Below are 27,114 nucleotides of genomic sequence, written 5' to 3'. Positions count from 1 at the left end.
ATGGAGAGAGAGACAGAGAGGGAATGAGAGAGAGAGCAGATAAGACAGCAGAGGAGGACAGAGTCCATTAGTTGTAGTGGAGCAGGAGGAGTCATTGGTGACAAGAGATATGGACACTGGCTGCAAGGCACTACTATCTGCACTATCTCTGGCTCTAACTCCCTCGCACTCTCTTTACCTTGCTCTCTCTACCTTAAATTTTCTCTCTCTCCCTAATTCACTTCCTATCTCACTTCGGCACCTCTCTCACTCTCTTTATCAGTCTCTCACTCACACACACACACTTTATGTCTTTACTTGCTGAGACTGCATGACCTTAACACCTCAGCGACTGTTGATTTTTTTTTCTCCCTGCAATACTTTTTCTCCATATACTCACACATGATGATAGCAACGAGCCTTGATAGGAAACAAAAATGCTGACTCTTGCTTTGCCTGCAGAATAAAGAAAAGCAGGCTTGGTCTATTCACGTTTTGGGTTTCAGTGGAAGAATCTCAGAAACAAATATCAGACGATTATCTGTATCTCTACAGGGGTTCTTATACACAAAAAGCAAGGACCTACTGAGCTGCTGATGCTGTGACAATGAGGAAACACAGCAAAATATAACTTTTTGTCTGTAGTTTTGAGATTTTTGTTTATTCACATTGTGGTGATTCTCCCTGCAGATACTGATACTTGCAGCACTTTTAAATTCTGATATCCAAAACATAAAAATGACTCATACCATATTGAAAAGCCACTTAAAATAGCTAAAAGCTACTTTAACAACACCAGTCTGACCAGTCAGTGTGATGGTCTGTTACAAATCCAACATAGTGTGTTTTCCTTTACACTCAAGTGGAAACCAACTGTGACGACACCCACTGGTTTGTGAACTGTCATTTTGAAGCCTTGAGTTTGCGATTTGGCTGTCATCATCTTGGTTTTTTGAAACCAGAGGAAACCATATTTGGAGAGAGGAGAGGAGAGAGAGTGAGGGGTGGATCTGACCTGCTCTATACTCTATCCTGATTGTTAGGCAGGTCGCCGCATGGTACAGTCTGTCAATCACACAGTAGCCACACCCTAATGCATACCCTGTCTATTTTCCTCTACATGGAACCATAATTTAAAAAATGAAGATCATGTTGTACTGAAGACTTGATTGAACTTGAACTCATTAGGAAACATTTACAGAGGTAATAAATCAAGTGAGAAGTAGAGACATTTTCCCATAGACTTCAATACAATCAGATTTTTTTGCCCAAGTGGAGTCACACCCTGATGGTCATTTAAGGCACTTCAGCACTTCCTGGAGTCTACGTCCATTTCTATATCCTGTCTATGTTTACGCTCCTGGAACCATTTTCCACCTGAATTAACAGAGTTACTCAGTGACTGAACTGTGATAAAACACAGCAAAAAGAAAACGAATCCATGCAGAAATGCATCCAAGATGCAATGAAGAGGCAATCAAGCAAATTATCTCCAAAGCTGCACAGAAATACATTTGGTTGCATTAACTATTAAGGGTGAATGTGTAGCAATCATGAAAAGTTTAGCAGGGCAATATATTTGTTAAAAAATGGATAAAAGAAAGACAGCATTTTATTCAGATTTGAAGATTTGAAATGAAAACACATATTGCAATCTGTTTGTTGGCAAAAGAAAGATGAAGCTACTTTTAATGTGCATACCAAATATGCACTCAATTTTTTGGTGTAAACATAATCCAACTAAATTATATCAGGGCACAGATTTAATATGAGACACATATTAATGCCAAGTGGAGAGAGGGTTTAATATATGTCAAGTGGGTCAATGGATTAATGATGTTTTGCCTTTTCAAAGTGAGGAAATTCTCTTGTAATGTTCTCAGCTGAATGATCCGTTTCATCCGGTGCATCTGTTCACTCTGTGCAGACACAATGCATATGTATCAATAGCAGGGTATTTCTATGGAATAGGGTTTTGGGATGGGCCACTGATCATTTTATCTCAGTATCCAGCATCCACATCATTGAATCAATAGCTGAGTGTGTATATGTGTATGCAGTTATGCCTGCTGTGTGTGTACTAAAGTTTTCTGTGGTGCCTGCTAATGCTCTTCCTGCATGTATCAACAAATGGGAATCTATAGATGCACACAGAGAGAGAGAGAGAGAGAGAGAGAGAGAGAGAGAGAGAGAGAGAGGAGAGAGAGAAAGAGAGAGAGTTTTTGAATGAGTGTTTCTGAGTATGAGTCAGCCAGATAGCTAAAGTAACCAGTGAAAGGCAAACATTTTTTTTTCTTTTTCCAGTAAACAAATGATATTGAATAAATGATTCTGAGTCATGATATTTTGGATTGTCGTTGATAATTATCTTCCCATCACCCAATTTTATATATCATATCAAATATGTCATTTCATACTGTTTCACAATCTTTAGCCACAGAAAATCCTAGAGATGTTCCGATACCTAAACTTGTGTATCGGCTGATACAGAGTACCAATCCGATGCCTGTTGCATTAAATAATTAATAAATTAATTTAATGAACAGCTGTTTACCATTAACCCTGTATGGATGTGACTGCTGTTGTTGTATGGCATGGCTCAGGTTAAAGCAGTGAAGAAGAATTACTTTCCGGTAGAAAGTGTAACATTAGCCATTAGCAAAATGTCAGCAATTATAAATTACACCCATAAATTACTCACCCATAACCGATCCCATATTTTAGGCAGTATCTGGGGCATTTTTCAATACCATTATCACAGTTGGAACAACTCTAGAAAATGTCCCACTCCTGCCCTTTGTCACCCTTTCTTTGCATATCAGTCTTTCTCTTGGCTCTATCCTTGCTTTCCTCTTTTCACCTCATTGCTCATTCCATCCATCTTCATTGCCATTGTCACTTCTCAAACTTTTCAGTTATTTTCTTCTTCTCTTAATTCACATCTAAAGCACATTTCTGTCCCTGTCCTCTCCCCCATCTCCCACCCATCCTACCTGCAAACATCGCTACATTCTTTCTCATCCTGTTTTATGAACTCATGTCATTGCTTTCTTCCTTTCCATTCTTTGTCAATCCATTTTGTTCTCCCCCTTTTCCTCTCTCCTTTCTTTTGTCCTACACTCACCCCTCCCTCTTTCAATGCATTTCTTAGATTGAACTGACAACAGAGTCATCAATCAATCCCATGGTTCACCACAGCCTGGAGGCCCTGCACAGCGTGACCTAACTTTATTAACATCATAATGTCTTGACAGCCATAAAAGCCACAGCTACAAGAGCCACATCGCCATGGTTACCATTGCAACATCCTGTCAACTGAATCTAATAATGATCTCAGCAGAGCTCATAGTCGTTTGTTCATTTGTTACCATGACTTTCAGATCATGTTTAGAAAAGAAAAAATGACAACTTACAGAAATTATATATTGTTTTCAACACAATAATTTGACACACAATGTGCAAAGAAGGCACATGGAAAGTGTCAATTCATAACATCTCTTAGAGCCTTTTAAATGGTATGCAATGTTTTAATGGTTTGCTTTTCACTATGTCATTGGTTAGAGTTTGGCAGCACACAGACAGTGCTGCTGAAAATCAGATGTCAGTGTGAGGGGATTGATATGGCCGATGTTCAAAGTCTTTTAAATTCAGGTAGTAGACACATATGTATAGGACAAACACAGTATAATGTGACACCAGACTGAGGCTCAGCTCTTTACATTGAGGATTAGATGAAGAGAAGATGAGAAAAGAGAATGAAAAGACAGGAAAGGGTGAAGAAGAGCAGGGTGAAGAAGAAAGATAAATTAGAGAAATTAAATATATGATTGTGATCCATATGACGTGTCCACCTCCACAGCCCCCAAAATAGATAAGCAAAAACTAAACATCATTACTTTAGGAAGAGATGAGAGGACAGGAGATATTACTTGATGAAGTCTTTTTTATGAAATTGTCTTTCATCTTCCAAGCAGCTCAATTTCACATAAAAAACACTTTCAAAAGCAAGTTCACAGGAGTTCTTTGTAGTAGATAACAGCTCATGGCTTGGTCCTGGCTGGAAGCCATATGACTCAGGATATCACTGTGATGATGGCAAGTATGTAGCTGTCAATGTAAAATCTGATAAAATGTGATTTCAATTCTCTGCCGTGCAGTTCCGTGGGCATGTCCTTTCTTGATGTAAAATGAAGCTTTTCAGCATGTCCGGTAAGAGACATTTCAGAGGAATCGGACACTGATGCACAGTGTCATCCTCTCTCATTATGTAACTAAATGAATGTTAATGTATGTGGGATGTGTGTGTCAAGTCAGATTCAGCTTGGTGGATGTTATGAATAAAAGGCGGAGAGTGGGAACAGATGCACACGTGTGCTGCCTGATAATGTATGTGAAAGCTAGATAAATTGACAGACGGGTGGATATGGATGGACTTCACAGAGAGACATGGGTGGATAATGAATCAAGGGTAGAATGGACAGACTTGTAGATGCAGCTGAAGTCTTAGACCACAGCTTAAGATTTCATTCCATAACTTAAATCCATGTCAAAGTGTAATTAGTATGCACAACTCTGCAGATTGGTGCTGCTGCTATTTGTGAAGTGCTGGGGGCGATCCAATGTATCTGTCGGCCAGCATCACACAGCTTCTCCTCCCATCTGCTTATACTCAAGACCACCGCTCCAATATCACTGCACTTCTGATGGCCTTGACATTTTCTCTCTGTTTCTCTTCCTATTGGTCTGTTCATTGCTAGCTCCCAGGGAAGGCTTTTACATAAGTACAGCATAGGTAAGTGGTAAACATCAAGCACTGTAGGTGAGTGAAACTGATAATTGTAACGTGGACGTGGAGGAAGCCAAAATTTTGCATAGATTTCTATATCTTTGACCTCTATTGATCTTTTTTCAGCAAATTACAGAAAGTAAGGGTAGTATTAAGTGAATCCTACAGTTTTGTTCTTGTGACATTGACAACACTCTGAAATAGAAAGATAGATGTTAGATGCAGCAACATTTGGTTTCCTGATCATTTGCAGCAGAAAAACTAGAGACCATCTTTCAATGAAATCATAATCATCTGATTAATATCTCTTAAATAAAAAGGACAATCATCCATTATCACTGTAATATTCATTGCCCCTTTCATTACCTTGTTGACCTTTCCAAATACCAATTCTTTCTATTTTATTTTGTCTGTAAAGGACTTTCATTGTCATGTCATTTCACTGTAAAATTCTGTATCGGTAAATCATGTATGATCAAGATAGTGGGAAAATACAGAGATAACTAGAATCATCACCTCGCGGTTGTCTGCCTCTGCCACTCAGACTAGTTTCAGATTATATCCCTGTTTATCCAGAGTCATAAAACATAAACCATTTGTGTGAAATGTCATAATTTCTACGGACGGAGGGACGGACAACCTGAAAACAATACGCCTCCAGCTCTGACTGTTGCTGGTGTGGAGGCATAAGAACAGCTGCAGCACTGCAGGGGATTAGGTGAACACATTGTTTATGTGACATACAACACAACGAGGGATTTCATGTCTAACACTTCCACTTGCAACAAACTGTTGATGTTTTCATGCATGTACATTTGCTTTTTATATGTACGTGAGTATGTTGGGGCCAATGTGAAAAAACACTAAGCCAAACGAACTGGGAGCGCTCGATGTTGACTGTAGGTTGTTGGTTTGGACAGTCTACCATCCCTCTCTGTCACTGTGGGCACTCAGGTGTTCAGCCAGTGGATGGATCACAGCCACTCACAAGTGTGTGTGTGTGTGTGTGTGTGTGTGTGTGTGTGTGTGTGTGTGTGTGTGTGTGTGTGTGTGTGTGTGTGTGTACGCACATCTGCACACACAAGGAACTCAAACACACACACAAAGAAAAGAAAATTCCACACAAACAAGCACACACATGTATGGACAGTCACAAAATCACACTGCAGCTACGTGCACCAGCAAACAAGGAACACAGGAACATTGGCAAACAAGCAATGTATACACACAGACACACACACACAAACAGGGATCCTGTGCAGTGACGCGTTTGCTATTCCAACAGATTTACGAGGTTCTGCTGCAGGCCTCGTGTAAAAAGAGAAGACTTAAAAGGACGACTCTCTTACTCTCTCCACCTTTTCCTACAAAACAGACACGTTCATACTTCTATCTTTGTGAGGACACCCATTAAAACAAAGCATTCATTCATACACTAATACATATTACAAGGTATAAAACTAAAACTCCTCACAAAGATAGCCATGTGAGGAAACCACACCACACAAACTATTGTTTCACTATCCCCATGGAAAACACTCATTGACTTAGTGCATTCCCTTGCTCCTTACACTGAGCCAAAGCAAAACCAAATTCTAACCCTGAAACCTAAAACCAAGTCTCAACCCTCTGAAAGCTGTGTCTACCTGTGGGGATCTAAATTTTTGTCCCCACAGTGATACCAGTCCCCACAGGTTGGTGTATATTCAGTTTGAAATCCCCACCGGGATATAAAAACACACACGCACACACAACTAAGCCAAAAGCACAACAGCTGCCTGTTGTTGCTATAAACAACAACAGGCAGAGAGAGAGGACTAAGGGATAGCCGCATTACAGAGAAGGACAGAAACTGAAAAAACAGAAGGAGGTAAAAATGCACAGAAAGCTGTGATGGTAGATAAAGGACAGGTCCATTCCTGACCTGTGCTACTATGTTTTTGTGTTAGTGTTGGGCAGGATGGTAGCCTTTGTGTCTGAGTGACCTTCAACAGAACAGCCCACACTACAGTGAAGGGTCAGTTTATAACACTAGCCAAAGCTTGTATTACTACAATAGTACTAATACAATAGTAAAACACTCTATATTACAAAATAATAGCAACACTTAGCAATACTAGACATTTTATTCTTATCACTTATTTTGTTGACCTCATATTTGTAAAAGGATAGATTTGTTCAAGTCTATATTAAAAAAAACAGTTGCAACAGGTCCCTATATGAATACTGAAACAATTTTTGCTTTCTGTAATAGTCAACAAGTCAAGTCACGATACATCAAGTATATTCGATATATCGCTCACCTCTTGAAGCTACTATTCACTGCAGGTTGGAAGGAGGATACAAACCCTGGTCTCCTCCCGTTTTCAAACCCACCAGGGCTGCACTCCTCACTCTTTTAGCTTCACACGATGGCTTCAAATTCAAACATGGGCTGTTTTAAGCTGTTTGAAAAACAAACAAACCACACTGTGTTTCTGGAGAACGCAGCCTCCTTCATCAGTGCGTCTCCCTGCTCATCTAATGTTGGTGTTTGCTGAGATCCTGCTTTGGTTCTAAAGGGGCTGCTTTCTACCACCATCTCTATTTATAGAGGCTCCAGAGTGAAAAGTTGCTCTCATTTGTCTCTGTCTAGCTTTATCTCTGTCCAATGATGTCTTTCACTTTTTTCAGGACCCATGAGACTAATTAGCGCATGATGGAAATGAAGAAGGAAAACAAGAGAGGCCAGATGAGAGGGAGATACAGAAAGAAAGCTGGTACAGCAAAGGAAAATAGAGATCCTGATGTTACTTTTTGATTGGCAGCTTCACTCTCCCTATTGGTCCCCAACCTGGACAGCAGGGAAGTTTTCCCACTACGGACCAGCTGTCATCTTATGGCATGCCATCACACATGCTGCTATTAAGGATATTTGCTTTAGGTAGTTGAAGGATGAATGGGTTTTTAAACTGCATAGTTGCACAAAATTGGTTGAAAACTGATGGTTGGAAAATGCTATTCTTCATCACTTTCCCAAAGCAGACCTAAGTGCATATTGGCAAATGCATGTTTATACCTTCTATCAGAAGAAACAGTTTAGCAATGAAGTGTTTCAGAGGTAATTTTAGTTTCATTATAGAGGTAGAGCTAAGCAAGAAAAAATGTATCCCTTCCAGCCACTCTACATATGTGACTTATTGTGCTCTTAAAGTGCACTTTCATCTTAAATATATAAAAGGAAAGAAAGTAATTTTTGTCTGCCTGGCTGTCAAAATAAAGACATCACCTAGAGCCCTTCAATTCAAAGCCTAAACTACCTGTTCTGCAGTATCTGCTGTCGCCTGCCTTTAAGTTATTAAGGAATGACAGTTTTGTAATGCTAGCAGGTACAAAGTGAGACTAATAGCTGGGCGCAGCAACTATAGTATCAGAACCTGGATCGGCTGCGGTTATGAATTCTAGTTTAGGTTGCCTGACATTCATCGTACCTCTCTTTTGTTCATTTGTAGATGGTAAGGGCTTGGTGGTTTGCCCACATACTGAAGGCCTATTCGTCATGACACACAATGACATTTCTACTGTTGAACATTTATAATAGTATTTTCAATGAGTATCTCCTATTGCTCTAACCAATGTACACTGTCAGTATGAAAGGAGTGACTCAGTGATGTGTTGATAAACTGTTCAGTGTGAGTAAAATAAGTTAACACTTGTGTATATGACTTTATTTGAAGTTTATTTGAAGAGTTTAAACTAAAAAGCCATTGAATTTATTTTGATTGTTTTGGCAAGTGTTATTTTGTAGCACTTCTTTAGGCTGTGCATTGAGTCACAATGATGAATTCTGCATTACAGAAACATTGCTGGTTTACAACAGTATTTCAGCACCAAGGACAGCTCTGTAGTTTTCACTGTGCTGGACAACAAGGAGCTTTCCATAGATTTGTTAGATGTTCAGTGCTGTATTGCAGGCAGCGCTATGTTGTTTAGCAGCTTTTAGTTATTCATAGCCACACAGTCTCTTCTCCCATTCTTTAATTTGTACACACATCAACACAATGGCAGTATTGTATTGTAACAGTATCTGCAGTGTTGCTAACATAATGCGAACATAAATGCTGGGTGATATGGCCAAAAAGTTAAATCTAATGTATTAACAATAACCTGTCTTTAGGCAGCTAAAGTTTGCTGCTTTTTGACTGTGGATTTGGAATTGGGAGAGGGGCTGGCATTAAAATCTTTGAGACACACATTGCTCCTGTTCCACTGCTTGCTTGTTTCCGGTGCTGGAACAGGTGTATTGTGCTGTTACTTTTATAATGGCACAGCATGTGACAGATGTGCATGCAGAGACTCATTCAGTTGAGCAGTTTTCAGTTCTGTAGCTAGCTAGGTGTGTGCACACTGAGAAAACTCTAGTCCCCCATTCAGTTACTGCAGCACAAGTAACTCAGACAGGTGTGTGGCCAAAACAATTATTGGTTTGAAGAGTGAAATAAGACATTCCAAAGTAGGATTTACCTATCTACCTGGCCAGGCCACCCAGGTAGTATGGAAAATGCTGTCAAGTTTTTACAAACTTTACACAGCATGGTGGTTTGTTCCACATCAAACCTCACGAAACCAAAATATTTCCATATCACTGAGGCAACATGCCTACCTTTCTTTGCTATTATTTCATAGTCTTCAGAGGCTGCAGCAGCCAATACTTAAGCTTGTTGTTGACCAGCAAAGCTCAGATGGGCAGGCCTCTCCAAGGATGTGGCAAGCCCCTAGAACTTGCTTGTTGGGTTGTGGATAAGGTCTGCAAAGTAACACCATTCACTGTTTCAAATAGATGTCAAACCTTCCTGGGGTTAGCGCTTTCTTTTTTCTCTCCTATTTCAGTTTCTATCATTATGCTTGTTTGTCCTACTCACCCTGAATTCTGTTTCATCTCCATTCTCGTTCTTCCAATATCGTTGATTTCTTTTTCTCAGGCTCCCTCCCTTCCTTTCCCTCTCTCTGGCATGCTGCCTCCCACTGAGTCAGTATCTGTCAGTCAAAAAGCTGCCACTGTTAAACACCGCCAACAACAACAGGCTTAAGCTCGGGTTTTTCCTCCTCCTGGAGAGATAGATGAAAAGCATCATGGAAAGAGTTTGCTGCCGATGCAGTCTGCATTTTATGCTCTTTGAAACTCGCAACAAAAGCTGATGAGTGAGTCTGCCGTTTCCTGGTGTGTTGTATAGAAGTTACCATATCAAATCACAAGACATAAAGGTGAAGATTCTTTATTGCTAAAAACTCTGGTTGTCGTTCATTTCAATTTAGCACAATTTTGCAACAAAACATCAGTTCTGGTTACACAGAAGCACAACCAACATACAAGCTGATGCATGCCATCCTTTTGGCTATTAATCATACAGGCACAGGCGCTGTTAGGATCTAAGGGATTACTTTGGCAGCCATAGGGTAATGGTAAACAACAGTGAATGTTTTTAAAGTTTTAGCTTCCAACTTTTATTTACCCACAACTAAACTCACAGCAACTCTATCAACTGTCAGTTGTCTTTTTTTTCTCCTTTTATTTTTACTCATTTTATGAAACACTCTCCTTTTACACTGTTTATATGTTTGATTGTCCTATATGAATGTATATTATTATTACATTCTACATGTGTTTTATTTCACAACTGTTTTACATGTGTCTATTCGTCACCTTGTCTTTTAAGTCTTTAATTTCATGTCCTCCAGTCAACAAGGAACATATTGTTGTCTTGTAACGTCTTAAATATCATCTACTCAGTGGGATCATTTGAGTACACACACATCTTTGAATGGAGCACTAATGTGTAGTATGCAGTGTCTTCTAAATAATTAACAGTGACGCTTTGAGTAGGCATTTTTGTTTCCTGTGGGATAATGAAGTAATTGACTTTTTAAATAATATTAATATTATAACTTTACTACTGCTGTGTGATTAACAGTCTGCCTCGCTGCTGTAACCTGTGAGCTTGACATTTCTACTTGCTATTTAAAGTGAAGTAGCATACATCTCCATATCAACAGCTTAGGTGCATATGCTTCATACAGGTGCCGCAGGTGAAATGAAGACTTATCAGATGTATTGTGCAAAGGCAGAGTGAGGTCATCCCACTTTTTTTATTCTATGCTTAGTCCATGATCCACTTTTATATCACAGTGAGTGCAGAGTGGCTAGAACAGTGGTTGTGTAAACTGTCATTTAGCCATAATAACATAATGATGTGACTTGTGAGGCAAACATTTTTGAGAACCACTGAGCTAGACTACCTGGCTAGGTAAAGAGCCCTCTTCTTCACTGCTGCTAGAGCAACAGGTGACTCTTCCACCTATCTCTCTCTCTCACACACACACACACACACACACACAGGAACCAAAATGTACTTGCCTTTTTCCGTCGACAATTTACTATTTTAATGGGCTTTAGGATTAAAAAAAAAAAAAAAAAAAAACCTTTGAGATCAGGGGCTATTCATAAAACATGCAGGGCTGAAGCACTGGATACCAGGGCCCACCAACACCTATGCATTCAAAACACATAATCTGCCTGAAAGTTTCCCTGAGAAATCCTCCAAATACAGGCCTTTTTATCTTAGCTCTGCCACCCATTCCCCACCACAAAAACATCTCATCTCACATCTCCACTGTCACCCACAGTCAAGTTTTGTACTGAAAGCCTATTACAAAATGTTTGGCATGCCAAAGAAGTCTTCACTCTGCCAAATCACTGTGTAAATAAAGCTAGTGATGTGGTGACACTTTCAACAAGGGACGTGGCAGAAAGGATGGAAATGAGAGCAGGAACACAAGTTGCATTGAAGAGTTTGTGTGTGTGGTTTGGTACAGTACAGAAGATAAGAGCTGTGACTTTGAGAAAAGGACAAGAAAAATAACTGTTTCTCTCTCATACTGCGTTTTTTTCTTAAGGGGAGGGTAGAGCAATGGTAAAGACAGCTGTGTGGATTTATGTGTGTGAGATAGTGACACTTAAAAGAGGAGAATACAGGGAGGGATCACATGTAAGGAGGGGACTATTTCCAAGGGCAGACATGCTGTGAGAGATGTGATGGACGCCTGCTGTAAGTACGTCAGATGCTTGTGTGTGTGTGTGTGTGTATGTGTGTGTGTGTGTAAATCTTTCCCGGTGACAGAATCAGCACACAGGCTTTATGACCCTGCTCAGTGAGCTGGCCTCCTCCATCATCACCAACCCGCCCCCCCCAGCACACGTTAATACACACACACACACACACACACACACACACGTGCCTCATATTTCCATGCTGTCTCCATTCTGTATGTCTCTGTTTCTCTGTCTTTGTGTTTTTCAAACACACAACTTTCTTTACTGTATGGTCTCATTCTTTAAAACCAAACTGAAGAGAAATACTACATGGATTTTGTACCATGTCCTCAGTAGCTCCCATGCAGACTAAATACATGACTAGCTTATACAAGTTTTGCAAAGTACTTTGACAGTCTAAATGAGTATCTAGTTGTTGTGGCGGCATAGTGGTTAAGACATACAAACCCTTCTCTTTCTCTCCCCTTACGTCTGGTCTTCCTGTCTCTATCACCACTGTCACTATTAGATGAAAGCAAAATACTCTCACAAAAAAGGAGTATAAATACAAAAATGCATGTGTGTGTTAAAAAGGATCCACACTTGAAGCTGCATGCTGCAAATGATTACTCATGACGCACAAATCTTTTCTTGACTTCAGCCCACACGATCTGCTGCATGTTTTGATTGTTTTCTGCCTCTCTCCTCTAGTTGACCCCCACCACCACCCAAAAAAAATATATATATATACATATATATATATATATATACATACATACACACACAACCCACTCAAAATCCAGGTTTTTGTACTGCTAGAGTCACCACGGAGAGCATAAAGCTCAAATATACAAAACTGTCAACAAACAGCTCATCACTCAGCACAGAGTAAATGCTAGCAAGAATCCCCCCCCCCCCCCCCCCCCCTGTGCTTCTGCTTCATCACTGTCTTTAGCATTACCTACATCTCTACCTCTCACCCACTTTCTCTTCGCCCTCCCCCCTTCTGTCTCTGTTGCCATCACTCACTCCACTTGCATTTCTTTCTGACTTCTATCCTAATTGAGTTGTGTGTTGTCAGCCCAGCAGCCCTACTCAAAGCTCCCTTTCATGGCTCTGACCAGAGAGTGTATGTGTGAATGATGTGTGTGATGTACGTCCAGCCCTCGCTCATGTCCACGTCCCTCTATAGAGCACTCATATATCAACCTCTCAGCCCGGCACAATATAATGGAATGAGTAGAGACTGGCTGACAAAGAGAGGATGAAAGACAGAAAGAAAGAAAGAAAGAAAGAAAGACAGAGAAAAGTGGTGAGATGAGGAAATTAGTGAGGAGAAGACAGCCAATTGCCTGCATGCAATTTGGAGTATTCATGTTTCCCTCATTTCTTTATCTTTCTCTCTGCCATCGTAACCTGCACATTCCATCCAAAACGCATCCCTCAGCTCCTATCTGAAATGTGTTTGCTTTCGAATTGCTGTGCCAATCACCACCACCTGTGCGCTACTCTTTACAACACTCTGAACTCCTTTGCCTCTTTAATGTCTAAAAAGCAAAATACCATATGTTGTCTGTAATGTTCTTCTGTCAGCCTAATGTCATTCTAGTCATTATGAGAATTCTTGTCCTTTCTCTCATCCATCCACAAACACAAGAAATAGACACTAGTTTCACAGCTTGCCTTAGTCACCGTGCAGCTTTTTTCAGATAAAACATCCACAAATATGAACTTTTTTCTTACTCACATAACCTTCAGAAAGCCTGCAGTAAACACTATTACCTGCATTTTGTTGGTGCTTTTTCAGACTTAGTTGCCCCCTGATGTTTTGACTGTGGCTGAACTCCAAACCCTTGAACTTGCTGTTTATCTTTTCAATTCTGCATTGACTTATTTTTGAAATCATCCTTCTGGAATCTAATTTTCATCTTTTATTTTTTTAAATCAGATTTTAATATCACTTCAAATGAAAATGAATGAGCAGTTCCCCTCCAAAACTAGCCAAAAACAAACACGGTCGTGAGATACACACACACACACACACACACACACACACACTTTGAAAATAGAAATATTTCCTTCTCAAGGAAAATCAAAATACTGAAATGTACTAAAATTCAACATTTAACACCACATAAAAAATGCTAACTTGTTGGACAGGATGTCCGACACCCAAACCCGTCAACCACACAGGCATATCAAAAGTCTTCTTCCCAAAACAGACTTTGATGTTGAGATGGTTTATCAATATGTAACTGTAAATGTAAATAATTGATCTTTGAGGAGACACAAATAAAATCAAAGTGAGAATGAAAATGAAGGAAATCAAATGACATAACTCTTGGAATCAAAATAAAAAAGTCTGTTTGTGTTGGACACACACATCTTTTTCTTCTCCCTTTTCCATCTGTTCAGTTGATGCTGTGAACCTGTGATATACCAGAGCTTTTAAAGAGTATGGTCAAGACCTGCTTCACATTTCTTTTGTGATTTGGTGCTATACAAATAAACATTGAATTGACTTGTAGGAGGTTAAAAGTTGTTCCCACTTGTTATCACTTCTCTTGCCTTTCCTGTCTTATGTCATTACATCTTTCCTTTCCTCCCTCCTTTCCTTCTCTCCCTCCACATTGCTTCAAACATTTACATTTGTGCAGGTTTGAGGATATTTCATCGTTTTATGTCAACGTGTGTGTACGCAGTTGTCTCACACACACACACACACACATACACAGTGCATCTTATATATACTGTCTTCGTCAAGGACACCCTTGCCTGTATCGTATTGGCTTTCAGCCAGTATGACTTCAAGCTTCATGTGTTCCACTGGATCCTGCAAACTGACAGTGTATAGGAATAGTCCATCAGGTTAGAAGGACATGGACATCACACACACACACACACACACACACACACAGATGAACGGCTTTGCTGCATGTACACATTACATGGGTTGCTAGTGTGTGTTTGCGTCAGCAAAGTAGTCAGAGCTGAGTTGCTAGTTTAAAAGCTGATGTGGGGCTATGGCCAGATGGATGGAAACGTATTAGCTATAACAGAGGTCAGAAGAAACCAAGTGTGGGTAGAAGCTTGTGTACAGAAAAGTGTGCCATCACCTTCAAATACAAAGTCATAAACTGACCACGAAGATAGGAACCTTTCTAAATTACACGATTAATATGTAATTCCACTGAAGGAACTAGAGGCATTCAGGACAATAACAACTGAAACATTAAATGCTAAGATTATCAGGTGACTCTATTGCTTCATCTTCAATTCTCAAAGCCAACACTTTAACATGTACTATATAGGAACAAAGGGCTACAGGCATTATTTTGTTAAGCTAAAAACAAAGAGTTCTTAACTAATTAACTCAATAAAGCGGATACAGCTAAGCCATATTTGTGTGAGGTGCACATCCAAGGATTTATACATCTGCTACCCAGTGATTAGCTGTGCACTCTCTTATTAACAACGGCTCTTATCATAGTCCCTAGGTCTTTAATATGGCAGCCTATATTAGTTTTACATCACATTTTGTGTAGCAGTCGACATTGCGGGACTCATTGTAATCTGGAAATGTATGTCAAGGTTTTCCAACTATACACATCTGATGCTCTGGAACACACATATAACTAAATATGAATACAGAAGGGAGCTGGCAAGTTGGAGAGAATTTAATTTCTTAAAGCAGACAATGCATCTCAGTTTCCTTGACCCCTGTCTCTAGCCCCCGCTCACTTCTCCCAAGCCATGGTGACCCCTTCATTTCCCCAGACCTGCCGTTCTTCATCTGCCCAGACTCGTCCACCTGCTCAACTTTTTCACATTGGTAATCACTTGTGCTTCCCCACCCACAAACACACCTGATGCCAGTACCTTCATCACCCACCCTGTTTATATTTCCCTATGTACCAAATACCAGCATCTAAAAACCTGAGGACTATACTATGAAACAGGATGTGGGGTAAGCGAGGTAACTTCAGGTTTAATCCTGGATTTTCACAGTTACAACACTGCTTGACTTTTTTGCAGGATTCATCATCGTGGTAACTTATGCTACACACCTACTGACCAATCAGTTCTCTTGGAAAATGACAATCTCACTGACCGTGAGAGGTCTCTTGGGAGGGCAAGAATGTTAGATACTGTCAAACCCCTTTGACTCTCCCTGCTAGTTTTTTTTATATGAGCAACCCTCATTATTGCAGAGGGTCAGCTCCTCAGCAGGAGTGTACTCCTGTGTAGGAACCTGCTGTCTTCATTTCATTTTTCTCCTCTTGGCTGCACTAAAGCCTTGTACATGTTATACTTGTAGTATATGAAACTAAGCCTACGTACAGCTTTAAGTTTTCATATTTATTTTTTTATTTGCTTCCAAGTCCATTTCACATCACCGGGGTTGCAGCTGAAATAAAAAAGGCTAAACATCTAAGCAAAACACTGATTTAATGGAAGCAGAAATGAATTGTAAGCACGGCTCCGCGTTGTGGAAACCACATCAATGGAAACTATAGTTAGCCAGTCCTCAGGAGCTGGTGTGCGCAGATCCACTGTTGCTCAAAGCAAAAGTCCATGGTTCACCACCAATTCATGTTTCTAACAGGTGCTCCCTCCTCAGTGACACACCCACTGAGACACTCTGGTTATCAGCAGCTCTGCGACCATAGTCCTCGACTACAGACCATATGGAAAACAGATGGTTAAGGATAAATTTAAATACATTAAGATTGTTATTCACGCCTGCAGTAATGACACCCAATTACGCCAAGCAGAAGTCACCAAGATAAATGTGGAGTCGGTATGTGTATATATGCAAGGATATGCAAATGTCTGACTCTGTTTTCTGTACTAGTTACTGTATATCGTTCACCTACCCATTATATAATATTATAAGAAAATATGAAAAATAACATTTATTAGCAGGTAATATACCACTTTTATACACACAGCTTTTAAGGTTGCAGTGATTATACCTCTAGTTAAAAAGCCTACATTTGATCCAGATGTTTTAGCCAATTACAGGCCTATATCCAACCTCCCCTCTTTCTAAAATCATTGAAAAAAATTTGTTCCAACCAATCATCTAATTATTTGCATAGGAATGGGTTATTTGAAGACTTACAGTCAGGATTTAGAGTCTATTAGCCAATATTATCAGGAAGCACCACAAAAATTTCCATTGCTATGCAGATGACACTGAGCTGTATTTATCTATGAAGCCAGATGAAACTAATCAGGTAGTTAAACTTCCTTTAGTTGTGCTGCTATAGGCCTAGATGGCTGGGGGTACTCCCATGATGCACTGCGCCCCTCAGTCACTCAGCCCAGACAACAGCTCAGCATTGTGTAATTGTATGTTTAGTGTCAGCATGAAGCCTGCTCTCACTTATCAAATGTACTTGATATGATAGGAAGTGCACAGTAGTGTAAGAGCCAATTATCAATCAGACACAAGTTTGACTTTAAATAGATACAATACATGCGCTTGCGCACACACACACACACACACACACACACACACACATACACACACACAATCATACTTGTACTTCTTCCCCTTACCCTAACCTTAACCATCACAACTGAGTGCCTAACCCCAACCCTGACCCTAACCTTAACCTAAACCTAATTCTATCCATAACTCTAAAACCAAGTCTTAACCCTCAAAATGTGATTTTAAGGCGTCTCAAAAAGTGAGGACCGGCCAAAATGTCCTCACTTTCCCAAAATGTCCTCACTCTGTTAGTAAAATACTTTTTTTGATCCTTACCATGTAGCAAGTACAAGTACACACACACAGACACACACGCACAAACTGTACACAAATACACCTGTTTCTAAAGACAATAAACAGATGCCTCTTTCCCAGTATGCAGTATTGACCTATGCCTGCTGTTACTGTGGTGATATGATTTATTAATTAGTCTGCTGTTTGATTGGCTTGTTAAAAGGACAAATATAATGAGGAACTTGTAGATGAGAGAGTTGGAAGTAATTTATCACTGACGCCAATCACCCCTCACACATAACACACATGTGAGATAAACTCACAAGTGCCTGCAGGCACAAACTCACACACAAACTCACACATTCAACACTGATTTAACATTCCACTACAACAGTGTTGACCCTGAACATCGTTAAGGTGTTCCTGTTTTAGCTGTGGTGTGTTAAGTGTGTTTCTACAACATGATCTGGCCGAGCTAGGACAACAATTTAGTAATTATTCAACAGCAACGCCTGGCTGAGGAAGACACTGAACTGCTCTGTGGCAGATACAGTCAAAACCGCATTTTTTCAGCTGCGTTGAAATACAATTTTCAGATAATCCACAGGGTTTTTAAATTGTTTATTTTGCTTAAGAAGTTGGGCAATTTTCTCAGCAAATGAAGGAACACTTAACACTTTTCTACAATTTTTCTACATAGATAAGTAGAACAATAATGGAGACATCACAACTATGGGATGAAAGTAATTACATAGCCAATAAAAAAGTTAAAAAACAAAATATTTTTCATATTTTAGATGCTTCAAAGTAGCCATCAGTTGTCTTGATGACAGCTTTACACAATTTTGGAATCAACTTAACCAGTTTCATGAGGTTGTCACCTGGAATGCTTTTCAATTAACAGGTGTGCCTTGTCAAATGTTAATTAGTGGAGATTGTTGCCTTCTTCATGCGTTTGAGATCATCAGTTGTGTGTTGATATTATAAATCTAAAACAATTCAATTTCATTTGCATAGCACGAAATCATCACAAACATTATCTCAAGGCACGTTAGAAGACAAGCCCTTAAAATATAATAGAAAGAAACAATAGCTCCTACAATGAACAAGCACTTGGTGACAGTGGGGAGGAAAACTCCATCTTAACAGGATGAAACCTCCAATAGAACCGGACTCAAAAAGAAAGAGAGGAGGCGGGGGCTGGGGGGAGAGACAGTGACCAGGAACAGCTGTATATACTGTTGATTGTTCATTGTTATAGTGAAAATGGTAATAGTAATACCCATAGATGCTGGCATTGCCAATAATAATAACAATAACAATAACAATAATAATAATTGAATACGTATCCATATTATGTCAAGAACTGCTCAGCTAAGTAAAGAGAAACAACAGTTCATCATTACTTTAAGACATGAATGTCGTGAATCCAGAAAACTGAAACTCTGAATGAATCTTCAACCATCAAACTCTATGATGAAACTGGCTCTACCATCCCAGGAGAGGAAGACCAACACTTACCTCTGCTGCAGAGGAGAAGTTTATTAAAGTTACCAGTTTCAGAAATTGCCAATTAACAGCACCTCACATTAGAGCTTACATGAATGCTTCACAGAGTTCAAGTAGCAGACACATCTCAACATCCACTGTCTGGAGGAGGCTGTGAATCAGGCCTTCATGGTTGAATTGCTGCAAAGAAACCACTACTGAGGGAGGCCAATAATAAAAAGAATTGCTTGGGCCAAGAAACAACAGGAATGGACATTAGACCAGTGGAAATCAGTACTTTAGTCTCATGAGTTCAAATTAGAGATTTTTTGCTCCAGCCACTGTGTTTTTGATAGATAAAGAAAACAGGAAAACGGATGGTAGCTGCATGTGTGGTTCCCACCGTGAAGCATGGAGGAGGAGGTGTGATGGTGTAGAGGTGCTTTGTGGGTGATGTTGTTGGCGACGTATTCAAAATTGAATGCACACTTGACCAGTATCACTACCACAGCAGACATGCCAGCCCCTCTGGTTTGTGCTTATGGGACCATCAAGGCTGTGTTAGGCCAATTTAACCAAGGAGAGTGCTGTATCAGATGACCTGGCCTCCACAATCACCTGACCTGAACCCAACTGAGATGATTTGGGATGGGTTGGACCGCAGCGTGAAAGGATATATGGGAACTCCTTTAAGACTGACAAAAGGAACAGGAGATGCTGATTTCAACGAATGTTGATGGTTGAATCTTAATTTTTTTTCCTCTTCTCTCTGTTGGGCAGAGAAACATGTTGGGATTTGGTAAAAAGAAAAAAATAAAATAAAACAACCTCTGACATGGTTTTGTTCTCTCCCAGCTTCTCACCAGGGGAACGTGTGAATGTGTTTTTGGGTGTATGAGAGTGTGAATACATGCACAGGCTCGGTGTGTGTCTGTGGGTGCACAAATAAGTGTGCGACCGTGTATTTGTACATTTTGTGCGTGTGTATGTGCACTTCGGTGCATGTTATGTACAGTATATGTGCACCTCTCCTGGTTTGTGTGTACTTGGCGTGGTTGTGTCCGTGTGTAGAGGCATAAGTCTGTGTGTGCATGAACATTATGTCTGGAAGAGCTTATTGTCAGTTCGTTTAATTAAACTGGCCCCCAACCCAGAAGAGAAATGGAAGAGGATGAAGAGGCTCAGAGAAAAAGCAGGGAGGAGGAAAAGAGGGAAGAGGGCAAAAAGAAGTGCAGGAATGTGACAGAAAAAGAGAATAAAGGAAGGTAGAAGGTCTGTGGTGGGTAGAGGTTGCACTAAAATTGAGGGATGTATGGAGATGAAGTCAGAGGAGGCAAGGAAGGAAAGAAGTCAAGTGGAAAGGAGAATGCTAGAGGAGAGGAAAAGAGAGGACGACATAGGACACAAGGCGAGACAGGAGTAGATGATATGAGAATTATAACAGAGCTAAAGAGCTGGAAAAGAAAACAGAATATATGATTGAGGATTGAAAATCAGACTGCAAGATGAGTGATGGGTTCTAACTTCAGCTCCACTCCAGCACTGTCAGGGTAGATGTCCTGTGTGTGTGTGTGTGTGTGTGTGTGTGTGTGTGTGTGTGTGTCTGTGTGTGTGTGTGTGTGTGTGTGTGTGTGTCAGCCATGTGATCTAAGGTCTTCAGTGTCACTACACTACCTGTGCTGTGATAGCAACCCATTCATCATCTGAGCATCTGGTGCCCTTGCAACACTACGCACACACACGCAAACATAAACTGCATCCTGGATTTGTTATCTTTGCCCCCTCACTAACTTTGTGCCCTCCATTCCTCCAACCTTTCTTGGTTGATCGATTACCTTTTTTTTTTTGCTTTTCTTCTTTCTCTCTCCTCCTCTTTGCTTCCATCTCTCATTTAAAAACTCTTCAGTCCCTTTAATTCCATCGACCTCAGTCATATCATTCATAATTCTCCTGCTAGACTTCTGTTCTATCTCCTTTCAATAATCTTATAATAGAGCAAAACTCATTCACACACCATGACACAAACAATGACATGAAACAAAGTGAAAGTCAAATATTTCAAAGTAATAATGAAAGGAATTTTGTGACGCACTTTTCATAAACTAATTTTACAAATTGCTGATGATCATTCATTGCTTCAACAGATTTATAGCAAACAGTGAAAAAACAGAGCAATGACAAGTTAAAATTAACTATAAAAAATTTAGTTTCTTAAAAATTGGCTCACGTTGTTTTTTTCTTTAATTATCTTTGCAAATGTAGGAAGGAAATGTGCAACACATTTGTAAGGCTACACAAAATGTATTTTGGTGAGCAACAAGGAAGGTAAACATCATTTTGGTTTGTTTACCTGAAACTCCACAAGGTGTCTTTCTTTGAAGAGGATACTGAGCAGGAAAGAAATAAGTCCATTCAAGTCAGAGGTTTTGAAAGAAAGATCTGAGAAGCTGCTATATGGGAAAAGGGAAGATTCATGTACAGCTCTGAGCTGATTTAAACAGGGACAACAAATCCTCTCTCCTTCTCTGAGACAAAGGGCCCAAAAGGACAGTGAGTACATTTCAAACTCCAGATTTGTAGTGGTGGTATCCTATGTTTGAAGGGGAAGCAGTTGCCTTGAGGAAGATTTTTCCGATGAAAGTGAGCATGGAGTGAGAAGTGGAAATCAGAAAGGTCATCTCACATCTCCCATCAGTGACAGGGAAATTGGAAGTCTGATCAACGTCTCACCATGCATGTATGGTGCATAGGGTAGTAACCGAAAACAACACCAATCTAAGAGGACACCAGTCTGAGACCTAGTATCAAACAGGGAGCTGGTATCGCAGGAAGAGAACAAGAGGAGCTCTGAGGTGGCACGGGGTGTGAACAAAGTGACCTCAGTGAATGAGAAGCTGACACTGAACCGTAAAGACGAGGTCCACTGGGTTTGTATTGTTACCCCCACTGAGTAACCTAATGAAAGTAACAATTAGGGAACTCAGTGTCAACCCCCAGATGGAATAGTCACTTCCATGGGAGCACTATTACATGTAACCCTTACATTAACCACCACAGCCTGACTCCAGTGGGAGGGTGCTGAAAGAATGATAACCTTTAGCTGTGGGATTAAATCCAGAATACCACAGCCAATACTAAATTGGTCAATTAAAAAGATAATAATGTAATCCTCTGTAAGGTCACTCACCAAAGTAATAGCTGAAATACTGTAGGCTATAGTATATGTGTGAATGTAGTACATATACATACACACAAGGTCTACAACACCATTTGTCCTCAATCTGAGGGATAATTAGAAACAACTTGGAAGAAAAATACGCTTGAAATACGCTGATAAACACAGAGGTCATTCACTTCATGATCGATACTTTACAGTGACTGTTGCTCATCTGCTTTTTGTGTATGTGTTAACTGGCAACAATCAAGCAAATGTGCATCAATAGCAATTCTGTTTGCCTATCTCGAAGATTGGTCTGCATATTAGAGCAAGGGTGTAGCAGAAAGCTGTCAGTAAATAAGTTAAGTCGATTTCCCTCTGTGTCTCAGTCATTCTGCTGCTGCCTAAACACTGGTAATGGAGATAGTTTGAAGCATTCTTAATTACTAAGAGATCACGACCTTTTATTTAAAAGCTGGGTCCTTTTAGACATTTTAAGGTGAGTAAAAACATGGAAGTGAACTCATGAACCTGATGAAGAGGCCACACAAAACATTTCTCATTCCTACCAGTGTTTTTTACCTGCATTATAAAATGTTTATGAAATTAATAATCTTAAAATTAATAATCAATCTGTGGGTGATTGAGGACGCAGCGTCCCTACAATTTTAAAGACACCACTGGTGGAATTGGGGTAATTACACATTCCCAGTGTAAAAATCGGATGAGGATAGCTGCCTCCTGTGCCCTCACCTCATCTTTATTCCAAAAAATGTTTGTATGAACACTGTTGACAATATAACTTTAGTATTAGCTAAAGTAATGGTTAAACAAGTTTTACCCGGGGCGGCCCAGTAGTCGAGTGGTTAGGGCGCGTACCATGTGTGAGCATAAGGCGCTCTTAGCAGGCAGTCACTGGCTCGACTCCCGATCGGTCTGACTCTTTCAGATGTCATGTCATTCCCATCTCTCTACCCCCTTTCCTGTCGGTCTCCACTGAACTATAATAAAAGCCTGAAAAAAAAATAAAAATAAAAAAAAAAACAACCTGCTTTTGTTTATTGCTATCACCATATTGAGAAATAAACCATTTCACTAACAGATAATATGAAGAGATAAATATGGACAAAAATATGAACAGCATTGTTATACTATATGATAAATATATTGAATAGCTACGCCGTTAAAGTTAAGACAAAAATCACTTCAGTTCAGAAGCATCATTGCTATATTTTCACGTTCATGTGCCTCGTTCTTGGCTTCCTTCTGAAGACAGAAAAGGGAAAAACTGTCAGACTGACTTGGCAACAAAACCCCCAAAAAAAGAAAAATCTTGCAAGTCTTGAAGCTTTTGAGCTGATTTGAGGTAATCAAAAATGACCGACATGTTTTATGACTCATGATTAGTTACACAGTTTAGACATCAACTTGGTGAGTAAATGTTCCACAGAAAACCAAATGTTACAACTTTAATCACAAATTAAAAACCCATTTTAAGAGTTAGGGCTACACAATTAATCACATATCACTAATTTTTTATATTTTTGTACAAATGTTTTCAGCCCCTGATCTTTTCTGCTATGTCGCTCTGCATCTGTAATGACAAAGCAGGAAATGTATTGGAAGATTCAGAATTGGCGGAGACAGATAACAGTGAGTCCTTTGGGAGATTCAATTCTGACTTACAAAATTGGGCAATTTCACTCTGTGATATTATTCATTTGTTACCTTCTGCCAATTCAGTGGTTAAACAGTAAGTACAGAGTGTTCAGGAAATGGCATTTTCAAGAGCAAATTTACTGGATATCACTGCAGAAAGTCGGAAAACCTAAATAGATATGATCTTGCAGAAAAACTATGTGCTTTCTTGCCTCAGTGTGCTTCTTTGTTTTTTGTTTTTGTTTTTTTTTTTTTTATGAGACCCCTTCATGTTCATGTTATTTTGCTGAAAACAGAAATGCCTTTCACTGATGTGCCTTCCTGATTCAGTCTATTTTCAGAATGACATTTTTTTTTGTCATAGCACCAATGATTAAGTATATACAGCCAACCTTGAGAGTTTGATAAAAGAATGAAAACCCAGAGTTGGGTACACACCCAACACACACACAGATACACACAGACACACACACAGACACACACACACACATATACATATATACATAACAGCTACTGGCACAACACCAAGGAAAAAAACAGAATGGGAAGAAACGGAGTTATTAGCTTTCCTTAGAAAGGACATTTATCACACAACTTACAACCACACACATGCACACAAAACCAAATACATACACAGATGTCTATATTACAAGACTACAGTGGAGGACAGGTCAATTATCAGTAACCAGAGACAGTAAGTTGGACACTAAAACCACAACACAAAGGAACTTTGTAAAGTTGTAAAACTCAGCCCTTACTGGAATGAAAAATGATACCAAAGTGAACTTCTTGGAGGAAAGACAACATCTTCAAAGCTATTCTAAGAAATGTCCCTTTATCCGCCATGCTCCAGAAGGGTTCAGGCCGGTGGACATGTTTGAATGACAACGGAGCCAACAGAGGCACTGAGATACTTTGGTTTACAAGTCAAGGGACAGATGTTAACATTACACTTGAAAAGACAACACCATCTTACATTTAAACCTGCCATCTTGACTCACTGAAGTCACAAACTAATTCTGATGCGTGTTTGAGCATGTGAGGCAATACCAAACGTTTAGCTTTTATTGTATGACTCTTCACCATCGGCACCATCTCTTTCTGGTGATGAAAGTCCTTCGTCTGTGTGTTTATTGTACTGGAAGACAAGACTTCATAATCCCCAATATTAATAAACATGCTCCCACAAGAAAGGCTCTGCTTAAACAAGCTGTATGTGAGATTTCATTTCATTATTTCAGATCTACATTTCATTAAAATGTGCAGTATTCTTCAACTAAAAATATACAAACTACTACTGGCTTGTGTTGCTATCGCTGTACACCAGCTTTGCTCGGAGACACCTGACTAAACAGAAATACCCTCATATAATTACTCACAAAAAAGCTTTCTTGGCCATGAATAACAAAGATAATGTCCAGTCCCACTGCTCAAGTGGCCTGCTCCACATAAACATTGTAATTAATGAGGCTAAACGTGGCGCCATTGTCTTAGAGGCATTTTGCCAATACAAGAAAAAAAATAATCTTCAAACACCCTCTCTTTGACTCTAAATGAATTATTAGGTTGGAGAGAAAAATGGCTGTTGTCTGAACAAACTGACATGCTGGAGGACAGCATCTGCCAATTAACGCTGGTCTCTGTCTTGTCAGATTCAAGCATGGCAGTGGGACAGCTGCACTGCAAGAGATGGATATTTCCTACATAACAAGCAATGCTTTGAAAGATCTAAGAATATGAAATGAAGACAGGGAGAGGATGGGATAAGGGCTAGATCAGGACAGATGTAGAAAGCGTGGTAGGCACACACAATTACACACAGGGGTCTTTTTATAGTTGTGAGGACACTTGTTGACATAATGCATTGCCTGGCCTCTTACCCCAACCCGCCTAACTCCTAAGCCTAACCCTAGAACTGGGTCTTCACCACCAAACAGCTTTCTGAAAATGTGTGGAACAACAACGTGTCCTCACAATGCCAAAATGTCCTCATAATGATGGCTTCAAATTAAAAATTCTTCACAAACGCACACACAGACACAGTAGTCCAATGTTCCAGCTCATTTCAGCACAACATCGTCCGACAACAGAAAAGCTTCTGAAGTGTCTGGTCTCACACTGCTTTCACAGCTACGGGAAACAAAATCAAAAAGCCAATTTTCTTGCAACTCTGGCCCAAAACACAAAGTTTTCTCTGCATGTGAGGGAGAAAAAGAGATAGCCAGTCCATAATCAAAGCAATGACCTCTTAACAGGTCAGAGGAGACATGCATGCTCCATCAGCTCTAATTGGTCCTAATGTTTTTTGGGGTTTTTTTGTACATAATTTGGCTCCTATTATTTTATGGATGCTTTTAGCCAAAGAAATTTCACAAGTGCCTATTTTCAGCAAGGGTGGCTCCAATAGGGAATGCAAGCCCAACCCTGCCAGCGCTGTGTCATTACAGCTGCAGCATTTTTTGTGCATGGTGTGCTTGCTTATCTAAACTGTGTGTTTTTGACACCTGTCACTGGCACATACAGGCCTCAGCCTTTTGTCCTGGCTGGCAAACAGCTGGTCACCAATTTCTCCTCCCACTCCCCTGTCCCTCAGTGTAAATATACTGTCTCTTTCCCTCCATCTCTCTATAACTGTCTCTCATCTCACTCAGCAGCCTCATTCCCTCCCTGTCATTATTTCAATGTTTTTTTTTTAACCAAGCCTATCTAGGACTGTGACAGCTCAGGGGTCAAGATTATTTGAAACTAATGTCAGACTCCTTTCAGTCCTTTGTTAAATGTGCAGTCTGGTGGTGGCCTAGTGAGGTTAATGGTTTTTTTTGGGTTGTCAAAGACAGTTTAGGATTCTTCCATGAAAATTGTTGTGTTGTGTCATTTTGTGTTGTTGGTAAAATCTTCTTTACCGTGTTACAGATTTACAGAAGTAACTCATCTCAGGACTCCTTTCCCAGATCATTCAATGTGGGACCAACAATGTTTTGGTCTGTCACCTTGGGCTTCTTATCAGTTAGTAAGTAATGCTTTTGTAATAGTGTTTCCGATGTTCAGTCACTAGTCTGCTCCTCACTGTTTACTCTTATAGCAAATACATTTGAGCTTGTTGTGATGGATCAGCAGTGAATTCACTGCTTACCAAAAGCTATCTCATATTGTTCAAAGCACAAACAAAATCCTTGGTGGAAACAGAGTGAATGGAGCTAAGGCACAACACTCCGACATACTAGAAAGCTGAATTTTACTTATAC

At 39.9% G+C, this 27,114-nt stretch overlaps 1 protein-coding gene across 1 annotated transcript in view; it reads right to left on the bottom strand.

Moving 5' to 3' along the window:
- LOC139636208 (zeta-sarcoglycan-like) overlaps window positions 1-27,114 on the bottom strand; it is a 313,032-nt gene that overhangs the window by 147,461 nt on the left and 138,457 nt on the right. The gene's annotated exons all lie outside the window — the stretch shown is intronic.

This window comes from Trachinotus anak, unplaced genomic scaffold (genome assembly GCF_046630095.1).
Source record: "Trachinotus anak isolate AG129_WGS33_773 ecotype Australia unplaced genomic scaffold, CSIRO_AGI_Tana_v1 ptg000019l, whole genome shotgun sequence".
Classification (NCBI taxonomy): Eukaryota; Metazoa; Chordata; class Actinopteri; order Carangiformes; family Carangidae; genus Trachinotus; species Trachinotus anak.
Note: the sequence above shows the minus strand (reverse complement) of the source record. Positions and strands in the feature narration are given on the sequence as shown.